The following is a 22,127-nucleotide window of genomic DNA, read 5'->3' as shown; positions in this document are numbered from 1 at the left end:
GGGTCCTATTTTCACAGCATATTTCCCATCTTTTCCCTTCTCTCCATTCATGAGGCCATCACACTAGTTTAGACCATTATCACTTCTCCTCTAGACTACTGAAATAGTTTCCCAATTAGAATATTGGTCCCAGTTCCTTTCCAATCCAATAACCACATAATTGCCAAAATAAATTTCTAATTTTCCTGAAGTCCAAGTCTAACTACTTTACTGTCCCTGCATGAGAGTGTTCATTTCAATAACTCCCTATTGCCTCCAGGATTAAACACAGACACCTCAGCTCTATTTTTCAAGCTCTTCATAATCTGCCTTTAACATGCTCTTCTAGGTTTATTTCATTATTAATCATTTTTACATATTGTAGGTTCCAGTCAAAATGGCCTAATTTTTATTTTTCAAAGTTCTGACATGCCATCTACTATTTCAGTTTGCACAAACTAATTTTACGCTAAGAATCCATGCTTTCCTCACCTCATCCCTCTTAAAATCCCTGAATGGCAAAGTTTTCCATTGCATCCAGGGCCATCTCCAGTCATCCTGACTATATCTGGCCACCAGACCCAATTGGCTCTGGAGGGGAAAGTGAGGCAGGTGCCCTGGCACAGCCCTCCCTCACTTAAATACATTTCACTGGCATGTCATGGCATCACCTCCCTGATGACAACTTTCTTCCCTTCATGTTCTAACTGCACTGTAAGCTTTTCTGAATACCCCGAGTTGATAATTATTACTCTCCTCCTCCTGAAATAGTTTTCTGGATACATGTTGCATCTTTTCCTCCTTCCTTTCTCATAGAATATAAACTCCTTAAAGGCTGGGACCCACCCACCTTCCTTGTTTTTTGGTCTTTGCATTGACATAATCTAAACAAAATGTCCTGGACATTTTAGACACTTTAAAAATGTCATTTGGATTGTATTGGATTGCAATAAAAACCATGTCTCATAAATCTTATGGCTTACGGGAGTTAGCCAGTGGGTAATATCTAATGAATTTAAGGGTTTCTTATAGTGAAGGAGAAGAAAGGGATGTGTGATTCAGCAAGGCCCCGCAGGAAAGATCTGGGAGAAAGACTAGGTGGAAGCAGGAGGCTGAAGAGAAAGTCTGAAACAACACGTTCCCCATGGGAACTGGAAGCATCTTGTACTTTGGAAAAACTTGGCAAAGTTGGGGGAGGCCCCTCGCCAGATGAATACAAGAGACATTCTTATCCCCAAGGAAGATGGCAAGTTACAGTTTACTGAGTGGAGAGTACAATCGGTGAGAGTGAATCTCGCCTGTGTGGGAGGAGAATGAAAAGCAAAAGAGAGAAGGAGGAAAGGGGAGAAGGATTGGGGAGCAGGGAGTGGGTGGGGGAAGGAGAGAAAAAGGGAGCAGAGCCCAATCTTGAACAGGCGGGCTGGAAAGAAAGGCTGAGCTCTGTCAGTGTGACTGTTGATTTCACAAGACAACACACTCACCCATACAGAATCCACCAACACACAGCGATACCTCAACACTTTCACCAGATATATACATACACCATTATTTCAAACAAATACAAAGATATCCTATAATTCTAACCTGAGCCCAGGTATGCGCCACTCACACAGATAATCTATAGCATATATACACACCAGAGCCCCCAAACCATACACCCACATTGCATACAAACCTAAAGCTCTCTCATACACACACGTGAACACATGTAACACACTGAAGTTAACTTATTTTCCACTCTTCCTACACAACGTACCATATACTATATACCATAAACATACCACAAACCCTCCTCACTCACCCCAATCCTTAGAGCTTTCACACATGCACACCCCACATATGTCTGTCTCCTCAGCCCACAAAAAATACCTTTTAATCTTCCTTGATGCACCAACTCCAACAATCCTATAGGCTTTTCATAGACATATGTCTATGTGTATATATACATAATCTCTCTGTGGTCCTCAGCCTTCCCAAATCACTCACTACCCACCAAAAACAGCAAAAGTAGAAAAGTTGCTGACAGCAGAAGGGAGATAATCATAGAATCTTACAGCTTCAGAAGAGATATCAGAGGTAACCCACTGTAAAACCTACCTGAGCAGGAGTCCCTTCTAAAATATCCTCAATAAGTGATCATCCTTCCTGCATCCAGGGGTGAGATGAGGATCCCATGTCTCTCCTTTTTCTTAAAGAAAGAAGCAAAATATGGCAAGCCAACTAGAAGAAAAGTAGAACCAGGTCCATTTCATAAAATGACAGAATAATGTCTAGCACTTAAAGCAAATTATAGATTGTATTCAACAGATATGTGGCTGAGGAAGGTCAGAAGGCAGAAAAATAGCTTCTCAAAATTATAAATTTTGGTAAGATTCTGTTCAAATGGACCTTTATTAAATGCTTAAATGACCCTTAATTAATATGAGGAATCTGGGGCAAATAATTTGCCTCAGGTCACACATCCTATGATGACAGCCAGAACTAGGAGGCATAGATGCCAACTTTTAACCTAGTACTCAACAAACCATACTGACTCCCTTAGAGGCAATTGGCATTGATCAAAAAGCATTTATTAAGTGTCTACAATATACCAAGCACTATGCTAAATTCAAGAATATGAAGAAAAGCAAAAGACCATCCCTATTTTCAAGGGACTCACAGTCTAAAAGGGGAAACAAGATTTAAACAAGATAAACTGGAGATAATATGTAGAGGAAATGTATATTAGGGAATATCAGGAAAGACATTTTATAGAAGACAAGATTTTTTTGTGGGGGGATATATTCTCATTTATTCTTTTTATAGTAAAAGCTTTTTTATTTTTAAAATACATGCAAACATTTTTCTCCCTCCTTTTCTCCTTCCCCTCCCCTAGACAACAAGTAGTCCAGTTTAGATTAAACATGTGCAATTCCTCTAAACATATTTCCACATTTATCATGCTACACAAGAAAAATCAGATCAAAAAGGGGAAAAAATGAGAAAGAAAAAAGCAAGCAAGCAAACCGTAACAAAAAGAGTGAAAATGCTATGTTGTGATGCACCCTCAGTTCCCACAAGCCTCTCTCTGGTTCTCTCTATCACAAGTCTATTGGAATTGGCCTGAATCACCTCATTGTTGAAAAGAGCCAAATTAATAATCACATATTCTAGTTGTTGCAGTTTTTCTTGGTTCTACTCATATAGAAGACAAGATTTTAACAGACACTTTGAAGAAGACAGGGATGCTAGAGGCAGAGATGATGAGAGAGAGTATTCTAAGAATACTGGATTTGAGAGTTCAAATTTTACACTTAAAACTTATTGCCTGCAAGAACTGGAGCAAGTTTTTGAACTTTCCTGGACCTATTTTCTCATTTATAATATGGAGAAAATAAATTAGGTGACATGTGTGTGTGTATGTGTGTGTGTATATATATATATATATATATATAATATATATATATATATATACACACATACATACATAAATATAAATGCATATATATAAATGTGTGTAAATATATACAAATATATTATGTATATTATTGTAGTTCTAAGGCTTCCTCCAGTTCTAGAGCTATGATCCTATGTTTTCCTGTGCCTTAAATTTCTACATAAATGTAGATTATTATATATTTTCTATATGATATTTCGACAACTTGGGTTATTTCTGGACTTATTTTACATCTTCTGATAGACTGTAGCTCTTTCAGGGACTAGGCCCTCACTTTGATTTGATTCACCACACCCAACATAGTGTTAGTTAAGGACAAAATGACTCAATACATATTTGTTATGGATAAATTAATGAATAACTAGGTAGAAAATCAGAAAATGTGTTACAATGTTTGAGTAGAAAAAGATTTTACAAATTAGAATATTTTTTTAAAGCTGACATTTCTATATTTCCAAAATACTTTACATCCATTGTGCTGATTCCCAAACAATCTTCTCAGGCAGATATGAGATTCTATGGAATGTGACACAGAGAAAGAAAGGATTCACCCAAGATTGTGCAGCTAATAAAAAGCAGAATTGGTAACTTAGAACATAACATGTTAGATCTGAAAGAGACCACAGGCCTTATATATCAAAACAAAAAAGAACTTTAAAAACCAACCCCCTCATTCTTAAAATAAAAGAAATTTCAAGTCAAAAAGGGGAAAGCACTCTAGGTATCCTGACTCCTAATTTGCTACTCTTCTACTCTATATCTAATTACTATACTTTTGTCATCACACTATCTACTGGGGGAAAACTAGAATTTTGAGAAACATTTCCTGTTGTTCAAAATCAATCATTTTTTAAGATCACCAAATTTTTTTCAGTATCTTTCTTCCCCCTTTTTAAATAATTCCATATAACAAAATATTTTTAAGAAAAAGGAGGGAAAAAAGCAAAACTGATCAATACATCAAAAATGTTGAAAACAAGTGCAATATTCCATACCCACTGTCCTCTTGCCTCTGCAAAGAATGAAACAGAATTGTATTTTATATCTCTTCTTTTGTGCCATGTTTGTTGATAATAATTTTATACTATTTGGGTTTTCATTTTCTTGTTGTGTTTTACTATTTTTCCCTTTATATTGTTGTTGTCATTATTTCCTTGGCTCTGCTTACTCCACTCTGCATTAGTTCATGTAAGTTTTTTCATGTCCCTCTGTATTCATCACAATCTTCATTTCCTACAGCACAATATTTCATTACTTCATTATCACCACACTTTGTTTAATCATTCTCCAATCAATGGACATCTAATTTGTTTCTAATTCTTTACTATCACAAAAAAATTACTTCTATAAATATTTGTCTATATTGGGACTCCTTATTGATGGCTTCCTTAATATATAAGCCCAGTAATAGAATCTCTGGATCAAGAGCCATACACATTTTATTTACTTAATTCCAAAATACTTTCCAAAATGGTTTTACTAATTCATGACTTTATCAAGAACACACAATTTAATGTCTATCTTCCTACAATCCCTATAGCATTTACTATTCCCATCTTTTACCATTTTTGCTCATTTGCAGAATTTAAGGTAAAATCCATAGTTCATTTTATTCCCATCACTTTACTAGCGCTGAATGTGCACTCCTAGATGACAATTTTTTGGAATTTCTCATGGACATAAAGAATACTGCTCCATTTGGCTGTTGACACAGACATGACAGGAAAGAGCACTAAAAATGTAGCCAAAGATTCAGGATGATAATTTCTATGTTGTTTATTCAACTTCTGGAACTGAAGTCCTTGGTCCCTGACCAAAACTCACACTATCTTAGAGAAAGCCAATTCCTAGTTATATGCTGGCTTGGAGTTGTGGTTTGAGCAAAGAATGAAGTCCTGGTGACTTCTCTACTGATGTAGCCTATTCACTAAACAAATGTTTACTCAGTTCTTTCAATGAGTATGCTGCATGGGATACCTAAAAAATAAAATAAAATTCTTAGAGTTAGAAAGAATTTTGGAACATAGAGTGGTTTAGTTAAAAGAAAACAGAGAACAAATAAAATTAAAGATAAACTAGCTCACTCAATGTGCCCATAATAAACTTTTAAGTTTAATCTACATTTTAAACATTTTCTTCATCACTTTCTTAAGTATAGACAGCCAACCAAACAATAAACCAAACCCTGATTTGAGTTTACCAATTTGTAAATTCTCACACTGAAAAGTTAACAATGGGCTCTTAAGAGTCATTTCAAGCTAGCCCCAACATACCTCTATTCCAAATCAAATTTCATCTGAGATGCAAGTTTGGGTACTTGAGATAATCAACTATCTTTAGCCCTTTCCACTAGTTGCAAAAGGACATGTCCACATGTTCCATAAAGCAATGCTTTTAAAAGACTAAAGGCTTGCTACCCTGAAAGCTCATTAAGCTAAGAAAATTTCCTTGATGCCTCCTTTATGGTAAGTATAATAATATACATTCTAAAAAGAAAAAAACTATTCAGCGATAGCAAGAACTCTCAAGGTCATTTCACAGATAAGAAAACTAAGTCTTAGAAAGGTTCAGTTTATTTCCCAAAGTCACATAGGAAAGGAATTATAGGGCTGGATTTGAATACAGGTTTTCTGACTCCTGGCCCATTGGTGTTTGCAGTGTTCTACACAACTTTTGAATTTGGAGCCCATTCCCTGAAATGAAGCCAGAACCAGCTTTGAGTTTTATTTAGCCAACTGAAAGTTTTGGAATGGAATTGTACTTGTGATATGGCACTTGTTAATTTCATCTGTAGGAAATAACTGCCAAGTGTCCATCTGGAACTAGCTCCATGGCCTTTCAGCCCTCATTCCTAAGAATCCTCCTCTGATGTACAGCTTCCAAAATTCAGCTGGCCAAACCTAGTCAAGTGATATCATTGTAGTTTCCATGTCTTCTCACTCTTCAAGACAATTCAAATGCCCCCTTAACAATAATTCAAAATGTATCAGGAGCCTACATGTACAAGGTCTAATTCAGTGATGAGGAAAATATAAGTAATGGAGGAAAAATAAGATGTGGTCCTGATCCTCAAGAATATGCTTACATTCTGTTTTCTTGAGTCATTCTCTGTTTTAATATTCTATTTTCTAAAATTCTTTCTAGCTCTGACATTTTATGTTCTAAAATAATTCCCAAGATGAAGAAAGTCCCTTCTAGTCTGAGTATTCTATGTTCTAAGGTCCCTTAGTTAAGTTTACTACCAAATTCTTATTTGATATACAGTAAGAGTCTTCCAAAATGAATCACAAAACTGCATGACAGATGGGAAAAATAGCTTTGTTTTTTTGTTTCCTTATAGAAAGAAGCATTCAACTGTGAACCAAAGAACTGAGAGGTGGGTTGAATTTCATGATTTACAAATAGCTTGATATAAACCAAGTGGGATATCTCTTCCCAGGATCATGGCTCAGAATCTATAAAGACAGAAAGGAAAGGGCCAGTAGAATTAGCTAGGAAGTAGGGATCAAGGCCAAAGATATAGATATAACTGCACATCTGATTGATGGTTTAGTTTTAAATCACTGAACAAAGAATCTGTAGACCAGGATTCAAGTCAAAGCTTTGATATTTGATAAACTTACAATATCCTGAGCAAGTCACCTTCCTTATGTGACCTTTAGTTTCCCTATTATGTAAAATATAGATGTTTAACTCTGCCTCGCTCATAGGATCAAATGAGATAATGTGAATCAAAAAAATACTTTACCCCCATAAAGTGCTATAGCAATGGGAGCAATTATTGTTATAGACAAGAAGCATTATCTTCATATAGCAAGTACAGCACATTATTACATTATGTTCCATTATCCATTAGTTTTGCAAAGCTGCCAAAATCATTTTTATCATGATGCGTAAGTGCTGGTATTTGAGCTGCCTTCCTCTTTCTTTCTGAGTTGAATGTCTCTTTTAGATGAAGAAAAAAAAAAAGACTGAATCTTTTCCCCTGTCTGTCATGCAATTTTCTGATTTTTTTTAAAAAGAGTCTCACTGTATTTCAAATACAGGTTGAGTATTATTTGAGGTCAAGTTCTCCTGCTGGCTAACAGACATATTGGCTGGGAGAGTCACAATACTGTGAAGTACTATTTAGCACCAGTTTGATAGACCAGGAGCCAACAATGTAAAGCCTTTGATGAAGGGGATGGCAGAGAAGCCTTGGTCTGTGCAAGCAAACTATATAGGTGCCAAATCTGTCTATCATCTCCTTCCTCCCCCTTCCTCCACTTACCCACCACCACCACACACATATTCATCCACTGAGGGAAAAATTGTGAAGTTTGTGAAATTTATTGTTGATGCCCCTCCAATTATCTCTACTACCTTTCAGTCTTTTCCTACTATTACCAATCACTTCCTCCCATGCTTATTCTATTTCCTGTTCCTACTGAACTCTTACTAAGATGTTAACTGAAAATCTACAACTCATCTGTAAATCTAATTATATGAACTCCAAGGATACTTCCAGATTCATTATTCTGTAATTATAATTTTAATGTCACTTCTGTCATTCTATGTTCTGCTCTAGGGTCTTTCCTATTGTTCATTATTTGTTCCATGCTCCAGGGTTTCATCTGTCTGTAGAATTTTGTGTTGTATGTTAAAAGATCTCTTCCAGTTCTGATAACCTAGGCTCTAAAGTCATTTCTATTGCTGACATTCTGCATTCTCTATTCTGACTTTCTATGTTCCAAGGTCTTTTTTATTTCTAACATTTTGATGGACTATAATAATCAGAAGGTATAATGAATTTTGCAGGCTGAGAAGAGAGCATCTCATTCTCTCCATGTGAAATGTTCAAGTGGTCTAAACAGCTTTTTATTGGAAAGACAATGTAGATCTTATGTTTAAAACATATAATCATATAGCAATAGTGTCTGGCACCAGAAATATATTTGTTTGTTGACTTTAGGAAAAAGAAGACTGGGAGGGGGTAGTAGAAAGGAAAAATGGTCTGTTTTACAGATTAGGTTATTAGGAGTGGGAATTGCCCCTGGGCAAGCAATGTGTTCATTTAAAATGTAAATGAACCTCTACCATCCCTCACTCTGTATTCTCCTTGTCTCTATTACTTGAAATCAAATAAGGTTTTATGTTGCTAAACAGTTCAGTTCACAGCAGGTTACTCCTACCCCATATGCTTATAGTTGCTTTGGTCAGAGAACTCTTTCTGGCTTCTTGTCAAGAAGAGAAAGTCACCTATGTGATTTCACTTTGTGAAAACAGGACCAGGCAGCAGTCTCCTGAGAATGATGGCAGCAATAGGTTGGAAATCAGGAATATTTTGTTGCAAATTCATGCTAACTCTTAAACAGAACATATGAGTGATGAGGTCCTGAATGGTGAGTATGGTGGGCCAAGAGAAATTGGAATACTGGAGCGGACAAGGAGAAAGCACTGAGAGGGATCACTTTAGCTAAAGTCCCACCCTCGGGGGAGGTTATCCAGTTATAAATTCAAGTTATGTCAAATCCCTGAGACCCACCCCCTGTCAGATCATGAGCAGCCTCACCTTGCCATGTCTTATCAGAAATCCTGGTCAAGTCCATGAGACTAAATTTTATCTGTAAAACAGCTTATGGCCCATGGCTTCAACACTGTCCTCCTTTGGGTTAATCCACCACAGCACTCTGCCTCATGGTGTCTTTCCCCTTGTCTCTCCTCCATACTATATGGGTTCTTCTAATCCCAATATGTCTTACAGTGTCTCTCTTCTCCTATCCCCACTTCTTTTCCTTACAACTAACTAACTCTTAGGGTGCTAAATCTCTTTACAATTTATCCTGCCAATTAAGGGCATGCCCCAACTTCATGTAGTATTCCCTTTCTAACTAAGTAATTGTGAGTTTCATTAAAGAACTTGTATTTTAGATGCTTTCCCACTCTATTTCATATTTACTATTTTGGTATCTATTAAATTGCTTCATATTGTCTGTAACCTCTTTCCTTAAATAAATCTACCTTTTGCCAAAGAGAATGGCCATTGTGAATTCTTCACATGACTGAACCCCAACATTTGGTGCTTCTGTTAAAGCTCATCATCTAGTGCCTACATCATCTGGTGCCTACACCAGCCACATCATTTGGAATGTTGCATTCTGTTTTGGGAACTACATTTTTTTAATTAAAGATTTCTAATTTTCAAAAGATAAGCATGAATAATTTTTCAGCATTAACCTTTGCAAAACCTTGTGTTCCAATTTTCTCCCCTTTTGCCCATCTCCTCCCTTAGTTACTAAGTAATCCAATATATGTTAAACAGTAAAAAATATATGTTAAATCTAGAATATGCATACATAGTTACACAATTATCTTGCTACACAAAAAAATCAAATCAAAAAGGAAAAAAATGAGAAAGAAAATTAAATGCAAGCAAACAACAAAAAGAGTAAAAATGCTATGTTGTGATCCACACTCAGTCACCGCAGTCTCTTCCTGGGTATAGATGGCTCTCTCCATCATAAGATAATTGGAACTGGCCTGAATCATCTCATTGTTAAGAAGTGCCACGTCCACCAGAATTGATCATATAATCTTGTTGTTGCTGTGTACAGTGATCATTTCATTCAGCATCAGTTCATGTAAGTCTTTCCAGACCTCTCTGAAATCATTCTGCTGATAATTTCTTATAGAACAATAATATTCCATAACATTCATATACCACAATTTAGTCAGCCATTTTCCAATTGATGAGCATCCATTCAGTTTCCAGTTTCTTGCCACTACAAAAAGGGGCTGCCACAAACATTTTGGCACATACAGGTCCCTTTCCCTTCTTTAAAATCTCTTTGGGATATAAGCCCACTAGAAACATTGCTGGATCAAAGGATATGCACAGTTTGATAGCTCTTTGGGCGTAGGGAACTACATTTTGAGAAGAACATTGATCAGCTTAAGTATATGCAGAGCAGAATAAGGAAAGGACTGAAGAATGAGTCATAGAATGATCAGTTGAAAAAACTAAAAATTTTTAACCAAAAGAAGATTTGGGGAACCATAAATTAATGTCTTCAGGATTTAAAGTTGGAAAGGAACTCTAGTTCAAAGCCTTCATTTTCCAAAATGTAGAACTTGAGGCACAGACTAGCAATGTCTTGCCCTAAATCACATGAGTACAAAATAGCAGAACTGGATTAGAATCCCTATTCTCCAACTCCAAATCCAGCACTTTTTCCAGTATCATAAAGAACATGCATTTCCTTCCAATATTTAAAAAAAAAAAGTCTTGTGAGAAAAGGATTAGATTTGTTCTGCTTGGCTTGAGAAGGCAAAACTAGAGACAAGGGATGGGAGTGACAGAAGGGTTAAGTTCAGCTCAATGTAATTAAACTTTTTCTAGTAATAACAATTAGGCAAAAGTGGAGTAGATGACTTCAGGAAATAATGAATTCTCCCTTATAAGCTCTTCAAGGAAATGCCAGATGATGAATAACCAGGTATATACTGTAGTGCAGAAGTTTGCTCAGAGTTGAGTTGGAGTAAAAAAGTCTCTAAAGTCTCTTCCAATTGTGAGGTTTTGTTATTATTTTTTTTATTAAAATTGTTTATTTTCAAAACATATGCATAGACAATTTTCAATGTTCACCTTCATAAAACCTGGTGTTCCAAATTTTTTTCCTTTCTTTCTTCTCACCCACTTCCCTAGATGGCAAGTAATTGAATATGTTAAACATGTGCAATTCTACACATATTTCCACAATTATCATGATGCACAAGAGAAATCAGATCAAAAAAGGAAAAAAATGAGAAAAAAAGAAAAATGCATACAAAAACAATTAAAAAGATGAAAATATTATGTTATGATCCACTCTCAATCCCCATAATCCTCTCTCTGAGTGCAGATGGCTCTCTTCATCGCAAGATCATTAGAACTGTTTTGAATCACCTCATTATTGAAAAGAGCCACATCCATCAGAATTTATCATCATATAATCTTGCTGTTGCTGCATACAATATTCTCTTGGTTCTACTCATTTCACTCAACATCAGTTCATGCAAGTCTCATCCTGCTGATTGTTTCTTACAGAATAATAATATTCTATAACATTCATATATTATAACTTATTTAGCCATTCTCCAACTGATGGGCAGCCACTGAGTTTCTAGTTTCTTGCCACTATAAAAAGGGCTGCAATAATCTGTTATTATATCAAAGAGAGAAAAAAACATCCTTTTTCTGGTCCTCTGGTTTCTTGTGTCATGTGAAAAGAGGGAGATGGACTATGGATCTTAAGGAGTCTTTTGGAAATATTACTCTCTACTAGTACTCTCTACTAATGAGAGCAGAGTAGAGTAGAACTATAGAAAGCCTTTTAAAATTAAGCTTGCTTGACATACTTTATGATTCAAAAGAGAAAGAATCATAAAATGTAGAATGTTGGATAAGGAGAGAATCTTAGAATATTGAATATAGTTTGCTAAAACTGGAAAAGATCTTTTAATAAGTCTGTAGAATATCATATCTAGATGGGTTATTAGAGATAATATAATTTTCTCTTTTTATTGCTAGTATTTGAGAAGTATGGGGCAAGAAATTCCTTTTACCCAGCTTCCTAAGTCTCTCCCATTTTCTGCTATAATGCAGAATTCTACCAGTAAAGTTTCACTTATTCTGTTATTCAAGACTGTTTTCCTACAAACCTATAAGTTCCCTTAGGAGGGATAAGCTTTATCAGCTAACATCTTGGACATTCAGAACAGTGAGACAAAGTTGGGGCAAAGGATACAGAAATGGAAACTACTATGTGAAAGGGAAGCATAAAGAAAGCCTCTTTATAATTATGCTTTAGGTTACATTGAGCCAAATAGAAGTATGGGAAAGTTAATTCAAGTCTTTACTATATTTTGTCTCAACTATTACAATAACTTCTCAGTTATTTATTCTGTAAATTAATTTTTCTAAAGCATAGATCTGAGCACATATTTTTCTGATCAAAATCCTTCACCTACTTCAACTACTCATAATTACTTAAACCCAAATCCCTTGGGTCTGACAAGACTTTTTTATTTTGGACAATTCTTTGCCTTTTAGAAATGCCATGCTCTACCAATATTAGATTACGTGCTAGTCTAACCAAAACAAACGACAAGCTAACATACCTCACTTTACATCCTCTGTACTTTTTCTTATTATATTTTTTTGTATCTCAAGAAGTTTCTCAATTTAACCTACTGACATTCAAGACCATAATTCAAGGACTAACCAATATTATATTTTTCCACAAAATCTTATGTATTCTATCCAAAGAATTTCAGTCCATGAATACTTAAGATATTAATGAAGCACTTCCTATTCTAAATAATGAAGCATAAGCCTATGAAATCTTTGAAGTCCCTTCCAAATCTGAGGTTTTATCATGTCCTGAATCCTCTTTGCATATTATATTTCTCCTATTCACATCTCATGATCTATTTTATGATTATCTTATTTGTCTTATTAGTCCTATTTGTGAATATGTCTCATCTCCTCTCAGGGCTTAAAAGGCTATTTCTTCTAATTTCTTCTAATATGAGGCTATTTCTTATATATCTTTGTCTGTACCCAACACAGTGCCTTAAATAAAGTGGTTGCTTAGTAAATGCTTGTGAAATGTATACAGGATAAACTAATTATATTAATCAATCAATAAGCATTTGTTGTTGCTCAGTCATCTTTTCCCACTCATATTTCATTTTGTGATCCCATTTGCAGTTTTCTTGCCAAAAATACTGGAGTGGCTTGCCATTTCCTTCTCCAACTCATTGTACAGATGATAAAACTGAAGCAAATAGGATTAAGTGAGTTGTTCAGAGTTACACAGCTAGTAAATATCTGAGGTCAGATTGAAATGAGGAAGACTCATCTTCTTGACCCAGGACACTCTATCCACTGGACCAACTAGCTGCATTTAATAAAATATCTATTTTTGCCAAGCACTTGTAGGACACTGAAGACAATAGAGATAAATAAAACATTGTCGCTGTCTTCAAGTACCTTACATCCTATTGAGAGAAATAGCATATATACACATCAGTATACATAAATAAGTAGCACATTATATATTTTATGTATATATGTATTTAATATATATACACATATTTTTCAAAAAATACATTCATGGTGATGTAAGCAGGGAAAGGCATTAGCATTTGCATGTATCAAGAAAAAACTAGGAATGACATTTGGACTGCTCTTTAAAGGAAGCTGAGAATTTTAAGAAAAGGAAAGAGTGGATTCCAGGCACAAGGAACAAAAAAAGCAAAGAGATAAAGAATAAAATGCTGCATGTGAGGAACTACAAAAAGACCATTTTGGCAAAATCATAGAATATGTGAAAGGTATTAATGTAGGGAAGAGACTCTTTGGGCTACCTTAAGATCTCAGCATGATCTCTCAAGGTAATTCAATCAATATCACTGAATGTTGGATCTAGAAGGGATGCCAGTTCTGCAGATGAGGAAATTGAGAGGTAAAAGATCTTGTCCAAGACCACATGGCTAATAGAGAGTGAGTTGGAATTCAAATCCAAGTTCTCTTACCTCAAATTCAGGGTTTTTCCCCTTCTGCTCTCTGCTACCAGCTGAGATGCAATTTGGTACATGTATATAGAGTTGAACTTTAAATTATTTTTATTCCCTGAAGAATAAATATTTTTGTCAGGGAAATGTCAAGTGGTTAGCAATGTCACCCCTCACAGCAGTCACTCACAATATCCTGAGGGACAGAAGAGGCCGGATGTACCAAAATACAGCTCTGTGTTAGCTGCTGGGCTCTGCCAAGTGCAGATTTCACACTGACTCATGTCAATCCTCCTTTTCCGGTTATCATTTCCCTGATGATAATGTTTTCTAAATATGTCAGGTTCACGATGTTTCCCAAATAGGGTGCCCTATTTGAATTGCTATCTAAATACTTGCCGTTCTAAGTCTTCTGTTTAAACAAACAAAGAAGTCACTGGAGAAAGGAGAAATCCTTGGCATGGAAACTGGGCTGGGCATGCTTAGTCAGATAGAAAGTGTAATGTAGCAACAAGACCCCTTCATTTGGTATAAAAAGACCTAAATTTGAATCCTGACTTTGCCACACTACCTGTTTGAGGATGGAATTTCTTTAAATTTGCACTTTCTGGACTTCCAGGAACCAAGATGGTGGAATAAGCCATAAATTGTTATAATCTTCTCATATTCAATTCTAAACAATCATAAAATAGCACCCCAAAAAAGTCCTGAAAGACTAGAACCAATAAAAAGACAAGGTGAAACAACTTTTTAACCCAAGACATTTGAAAAATTGTTTTAAAAAAAAGTCTGTCTCATTCAGAAAAAAGGAGAAGGCAGTTTCAGATAGAAAGTGCCCCAGCAAATCAGCACAAGTCCCACTTCAGCAACCAGCAGGAGATCCTGATATTCAGTACAGTGGAACAGGCAAATGCCAACAAAGGACATATCATATGCCTCAGCATAAGCAGAGGAATGAGCAGACTCCATTTCTAAAAAATTAGCATGTGCTTCAATGTAACTCTGGGTAAACAGGCAACCTTTAGTAGCCAGATCTCTACACTTCCACAGGATAGCCTAGGGAAGCAGGTGAGCACCAATCTTACAGGTGCCTTAGAAAACAGGCAGTGGCCAGACAGCCTCAGAGAAGCACAGAAACATCCCACCAGCCTCAACACACACTGGACACTAGAACTAGGACCCAGGCTCAGACCCAGGCAAGTTGCCAAGCTTCTCTTGGTATCAGTCATCCCTAGTCTACTCCCTCAATGCAACACCAGGCATGAGTCCCCCCTCCCCATGGCTGCCTAAGACAATGCTTCTAATAGCACAGGAAGAGCACTCATTTTTTTTTATTATAGCTTTTTTTTTTTTTTACAAAACATATGCATGAGTAATTTTTCAACACTGACCCTTGCAAAACCTTCTGTTCCAAATTTTCCCCTCCTTTCCCCCACTCCCTCCCCTAGATGGCTAGTATGCCAATACATGTTAAAATATGTTAAATATATGTTAAATCCAATATATGTATACATATCCATAAAGTTATCTTGCTGCACAAGAAAAATCGGATCTGAAAAGGAAAAAAAACTGAGGAAAACAAAAATGCAAGCAAACAATAATAGAAAAAGTGGAAATGCTATGTTGTGGTCTACACTCAGTTCTCACAATCCTCTCCCTGGGTGTAGATGGATGTCTTCATTACTGAACAATTGGAACTGGTCTGAATCAATTCATTGTTTAAAAGAGCCACATCCATCAGAATTGATCATTGTTGCCACGTACAATGATCTTCTGGTTCTGCTTACATGACCATCAGTCATGTAAGTCTCTCCAGGCCTTTCTGAAATTATCCTGCTGGTCATTTCTTACAGAACAATATAGAATAATATTCCATAACATTCATATACTACAGCTTATTCAGCCATTCTCCAATTGAAGGGTATCCATTCAGTTTTCAATTTCTGGTCACTACAAAAAGGGGCTGCCACAAACATTTTTGCACATACAGGTCCCTTTCCCTCCTTTAAGATCTCTTTGGGATGTAAGCCCAGTAGTAACACTGCTGGATCAAAGGGTATGCACAGTTTAATAACTTTTTGAGCATAGTTCCAAATTGCTAATAGAGCTCAAATTTAAAAAAAAAAAATTTAAGAGGCCAAAAATATGAGCAAAAAATGAAACAAACAAGAAATCTGATTGTACAAAATTATTATGGTGACAGGGAAGATCAAGACACAAACTCAGAGGAGGATAATAATGTTGCAACCCCTATGGGAAAAACCCAAAAGAAAAATAAGAAGTAGTCTAAAATCTAGAAAGAATTTATGGAAGAGGCAAAAAAAGAGAGCTTAAAAATAATATAAGCAAAGTAGAAGAAAAATTGGGAAGATAAATGAGAATGGTACAAGAGAATTATGAAAAAAAGAGTCAACAGCTTGGGGAAAAAAACAACTTCTTAAAAAGTAGAATCAACCAAATGGAAAAAGAAGTACTAAAGGCAACTGTGGAAAACAGCCCCTTGAAAGTTAGAATTGGAGAAGTGGAAATAAATGACTCTATGAGGCATCAAGAATCAGCCAAATTCAAAAGAATGAAAAAAAAAATTAGAAAAAAAAATGTAGACTAACTTATGGAGAAAAAAAAAATTGACCTGGAAAATAGATCGCTGGAGAGACAATATCAGAATCATTGGACTACCTGAAAACTATAATCAAAAGGAAAGCCTAGAAGAGTACATCTTTCAACAAACTATCAAGGAAAACTATTCTGATGTCTTGGAACTAGAGGGCAAAATAAGCATTAAAAGAAGTCACTGGTAACCTCAGAAAAGAGGTCCCAAAATAAAAACTCCAAGCAACATTCAAGCCAAACTTTCAAACTATCAGGTTGAGGGAAAAAAATGCAAGTAGCAGAAAGAAATGATTCAAATGTCAGGGAATCACAATCAGGATTCCACAGGACTTAGCAACTGCAACATTAAAATATCAGAGGTCATGCAACATGATATTCTGAAAGTCAAAGGAACTTGGACAACAACCAAGAATTACCTACCTGGAAAAATTAATTATAATATATTAAGGGAAAAATGTCATTCAGTGAAATAGAAGCCTTTAATACTTTCATAAAGGAGAAAAGAATTAAACCAAAAATTTGATCTCTCCAAAATCAAGACTTGTCAAGTACAGGCTAGTTCCTTGGAGGGCTTGGGGTCAGTCAGAGTCAGGATAAATTAAAGTTCTTATTTTTAGGAGGAGAAGTGAAGGAGACAAACTTCCACAAGGCTTGCCAAAGATGTATCCTGGATTCTCGAGTCCAGAGCCACCAGCTTCTCTCCTCCTCATCTTGCCACAATGTGACCCTCTTGCCCCTTTGTCTGCCCTCCAATCCTTGCCTATGATTATCTTAACACCAAACATTCAGCAAGCACCCAACAATGAGAAGAACCATTTATCCAAATATATACAAATAGAGTCATTGTTTCACATGGAATAGGTTATTAGCCTTAAGTGTTCTCTTGTCTGATTCAAGCATACCTTTTCAGAGTTTCAGCAAAGACACAAAGACTCAAGAGAAACAAACAACAAAAAAAAAAAAAGCATGAGGCATTCAATGGAGCTGAACTGTTTATATAGCTACATAAGAAGATGATGTTTCTAATTCCTAAAAATTGTAACACTAATAATATAGTTTGAAGGAATTTACATAGACACAGGGTGTGGATATAAGGTGAATTTAAGGGAATAATAAAAAAATTAAGGGATGAGAAAGAGGAGTATACTAGATGCAGAAAGAAGAGAGACATGGAATGGAGTCAATTATTTAACATAAAGAAACACAAAAAACTTATTATAATGGAGGGAAAGATGGAGGAGTGGGCTTTGGGTATCACTTGAACCATACTCTCATCAGTACTTGCTGAAAGAGGGAATAATGTAAACAATCAGTTGAAAACAGAAATCTATTTTACCCAACAGGAAAGTAAAAGTAGGTTAAAAAAAAAACACTACTAAGGGAAAGGGGGGAGGGGTGATAGGAGATAAGGTAGTGGATAGTATTAAAAAAAAAAAAAAAAAAAAAAAACAAGACTAAGGACAGAATGGAAAGAGAAAACAAACGGATATATAGGGGAGAAAATAGGATAAAGGGAAATACAGAACTGGTAATCATAACTGCTAATGTGAATGGGATGAATTCCATAAAATGGAAGCAATTAGCATAGTGGATTTAAAAAAAAACAGAATCCTTAGCATGTTGTTTACAAGTAACACGTTTGACATGGAAAGACACATACAGAGTAAAGGTAAAAGGCTAGAACAGAATTATGCTTCAGCTGAAGTAAAAAAGCAGGGTAGCAATTCTGATCCCAGAAAAAGCAAAAGTAAAAATAGATCTTATTAAAGGGAATAAGGAGGAAAAGTACATCTTGATAAATGGTACTGTAAATAATGAAGTAGTAATGATGCAAAATGTGTATGCACCAAGTATAGAACAGGCAAATTCCTAGAGAAGATATTAAGCTAGTCACAGGAAGAAATAGACAGCAAAAATATATTAATGGGGGACTTCAGGCTTCCCTTCTCAGAATCAGACAAGTCTAATCATAAAATAAACAAGACACTACAGAGATTAATGGGATTCTAGAAAACCTAGATATGATAGATCTCTGGAGAAAATTGAATAAGGACAGAAAGGAATACACTTTTTACTTGGCAGTACTTAACAAAAAATTGACCATGTATTAGGATATAAAAACCTCACAATCAAATGCAAAAAGGAAGAAATAGTAAATGCTTCATTTTCAGACCACAATGCAATAAAAGTTATATTTAATAAAGAGCCAGAGAAAGACTAACAACCAATTGGAAATTAAATAATCTAATTCCAAAGAATGAGTGGGACAAACAATAAATCACAGAAACAATCCATAATTTCAAAAAAGAAAATGACAATAATGAAGCAATATACCAAAATCTATGAAGAATATGAACAATTTTCAGAAGACAAAATTAAAGCCATTTGTAGTTAAATGAGAAAATGTTCTAAATCCCTACTGATTAGAGAAATGCAAAATAAGACAATTCTGAAGTACCACCTCTCAGATTAGCTAACATAACAGAAAAAGATAATGATAAATGTTGGAGGGGATGTGGGAAAAGTGATACACTAATGCATCGTTGATGGAGTTGTGAAATAATCCAACCATTTTGAAGAGCAATCTAGAACTATGCCCAAAGACAAAAACTGTGCATATCCTTTGACTCAGCACTTGGGTCTATATCCCAAGGAAATCTTACAGGAGGGAAAAGGACACTGTAGCAGCTTTTTGTGGTAGCAAAGAACTGGAAAATGAGTAGATGACCATCAATTGGGAGATCGCTGAACAAGTGTGGTATATGTAGGTAATGGAATATTATTGTTCTATAAAAAAATGATGAACAAGCTGATTTCAGAAATGCCTGCAAAGACTTACATGAACTGATGTTGAGCAAAACAAGTAGAATCAGTAATACATTGTACACAATAACAGCAAGAAGTGTGATGATCAACTATGAAAGAATTGATTCTTTGTAGTGGTTCAGTGATCCAAAGCAATCCCAATAGACTTTGTACAGAAAATTCCATCTGCATCGAAAAAAAATCTAAGGATACTAAGTGTAAATCAACACATGCTATGTTCATGGTTTTTTCTGTTTTTTTTTTCTCTCTCCCATGGTTTTTTTTCTTTTTGCTCTGATTTTTCTCTCCCAGCATGATTCATGTGTGTTAAAAATAAATAAATTTATTACCAAAAAATTACAGTATCTCATTAAAATGTGGACAGGCCATTAGAAAGGAAAGGACCTTAGAATTCATTTAAGCCAATCTCATCTTTTTTACTAAATAGAAAGGAGGAAACTGGGACCCAGGTTAAGGAAATCACTTACCTAACACCAGCAAGTAAATCATTCACAGGTCCAATCAGTAACACTGAAAAAAAAAAAATAGCTAATTTCGCAGAAGTCAAATAAGATTCCTGTCTATCAATTTATTCTCCAAAGTGTTCATTTTAAACAAATAATGGTTCCTGACACTAAACAACTTATAATCTAATACAGGGGGAAAGACATACACACACACACACAAAATATAAGGTGCCAGTTATACAAATATGCATAATGTGTTATGCCACAGTTCTCTTTAACTGTCCTGACTCAGTTTTCTTGTACAAGTTTCCCTTGTCTCAGTCTCCCTAATTACTCCCCTAAGCTGTAAATCTCCCTCTGGTCCATGAAGGCTGAGGACCAATTACTCTAAGGTTATAAATTGTTAGCCCAAGCAAGATAAACAAAAGAGTAGATCTCCTGATTATCTTCTGTCCTCAAGAATTTATTATATCCCTCTAAAATATTCCAAGATATTTCACTGGCATCTTTCTCTCTGGGTATTCAGACATCCTGTCTCTGGGTTTTTGTTTTTTTTTTTTTTTTTTTTTTTTGGTTTATGGCCTTTTCCAGCTGGACAGGGGCTTTCCTGCTCTTTCCCTCTTCTTTGTCTCCAGAGGTATATAAAAGTTAGAGATTCTCCCATTCAGCACTGGATAATTTGAGACGAGAATCCTGTCCAGTCAATCTTACTCTCCCATTAATAAAATATTAAAAACTCTCTAATCTCTCTCTTGCCTCAATTTCTCCGGCATTTCAAATGTAGGACAGAATACAGAAAGTGTAAAAGGAATATCCAAAAAGAATTGTGTTTGATGATCTTGAAAGACTTCCAAACTCTAAGAATATTCCATGTTCTCCCAGATCTACAAAATATCCTAAGAAAAGTGCTGAGGAAACATAAATATACTTGCAAAGCATTTTCCAAATCTTGAAAGTGAAAAAAAATGAACATTGCAGAGTTACAAAGGACAAGCTTGGGACCACAGTGAAGATGAAAAAATCATATACAACTCCTTTGTAGAGACGAGAGATCAGTAATGTGAAATATGACATATATTTTCAGACTTTTTAATATATTGATCAGTTTTGCTGTGTGACATGGGTAAGTTATTTAACCTTTTAGTCTCAGTTCCTCATCTGGGAAAATGAAGAAGAAAGTGGTAAACTACTCCAGTATCTTTGCCAAGAAAACTCCAAATGGGATCACAAAGAATTGGACTTGACTGAAAAATGATATAACAACAACAGCTCAAGAAATCTCTCCACCTGTCTCTAGGACAGCTAGATTGCTCAATAGGTAGAACATTAGGCTTGGAATCAGGAAGCTTCATCTTTGTGAATTCAAATCCAATCTCAGATACTAACTGTGAGACCCTGGGCATGTAATTTAGCCCTGTTTGCCTCAGTTCTTCAAATGTAAAATAAATTGGAGAAGGAAATGACAAATTACTCTATTGTCTTTGTCAAGAAAATTCCAAATGGATTGTCTAAGACTTAGACACGATGAAATCCTGAACAAATATAACATTAGGATTGGAAAAGATCATGATAGGCTTGAGCAATGAACCAATTTTTTTAAGCTCTTTGCTTTTTTTTCTTTCATTTTTATTAGTCTATGACTTTATCAGTATAAGGAGTTCCTTGTGAATAAAATCCCCACTAAAATGTAGATCAATCCCTTAGCTGCAGAAGAGGGTCTAAGAGTGTTGCCAGACACAAGACATGAAACATCTTGTTCACAATCATCTAGGATAGGTCAAATATGAGCCTTGAATTCAGGGCATCTGGCTTCTGAGGTCAATTTGTGACTGATGCAGTTTGAATGCTTTCAATTCCTGGTGGTCATGGGGTTAGTGGCAATAAGAGAACTATTACAATATCCCCTTAAATGGTCGCAGGTTTAAAGGTGAAAGAATTCACTTATTCCCAAATTCTTAGTTGCAAAATGAAAGTTTATTTTTGGATAGAAATCAATTTGCTAAGGGACTGACTTCTATAGTGGCAGAGAACTATTGGGAAGAGAATTTTATGCTAAGAGAATCAGCAGGAAGGGTCCTGGCCATCTACAAAGAGCTTTGCTCTAGGAAGCTGTTATATTAGGTATCTTGATGGGTGCTGGGACAGCTGATCAGACCAGGATTCCTCAATTGAATGAGAATTTAGAATTCCTATGGGAGTTGATTTGCCCCTGGATAGTATTACTTCTCTTATCCTGGGAGGATGGGTTCTGTCTCTACTCCTTGGAGACTGGGATATCCTGATCTCTGAGA

The 22,127-nt window shown here is 35.6% G+C and overlaps 1 long non-coding RNA gene across 1 annotated transcript in view; it reads right to left on the bottom strand.

Moving 5' to 3' along the window:
* Positions 1 to 14,169, bottom strand: part of LOC127546644 (uncharacterized) — a 41,320-nt gene extending 27,151 nt beyond the window's left edge. The window contains exon 1 of the long non-coding RNA XR_007950036.1: positions 13,973 to 14,169. This is a non-coding gene — a long non-coding RNA (uncharacterized LOC127546644). The remainder of the gene's footprint in view (positions 1 to 13,972) is intronic.
* Positions 14,170 to 22,127: the final 7,958 nt, after the last annotated feature.

This window comes from Antechinus flavipes, chromosome 2 (genome assembly GCF_016432865.1).
Source record: "Antechinus flavipes isolate AdamAnt ecotype Samford, QLD, Australia chromosome 2, AdamAnt_v2, whole genome shotgun sequence".
NCBI lineage: Eukaryota > Metazoa > Chordata > Mammalia > Dasyuromorphia > Dasyuridae > Antechinus > Antechinus flavipes.
This window is presented reverse-complemented; position numbering and strand designations above follow the sequence as displayed.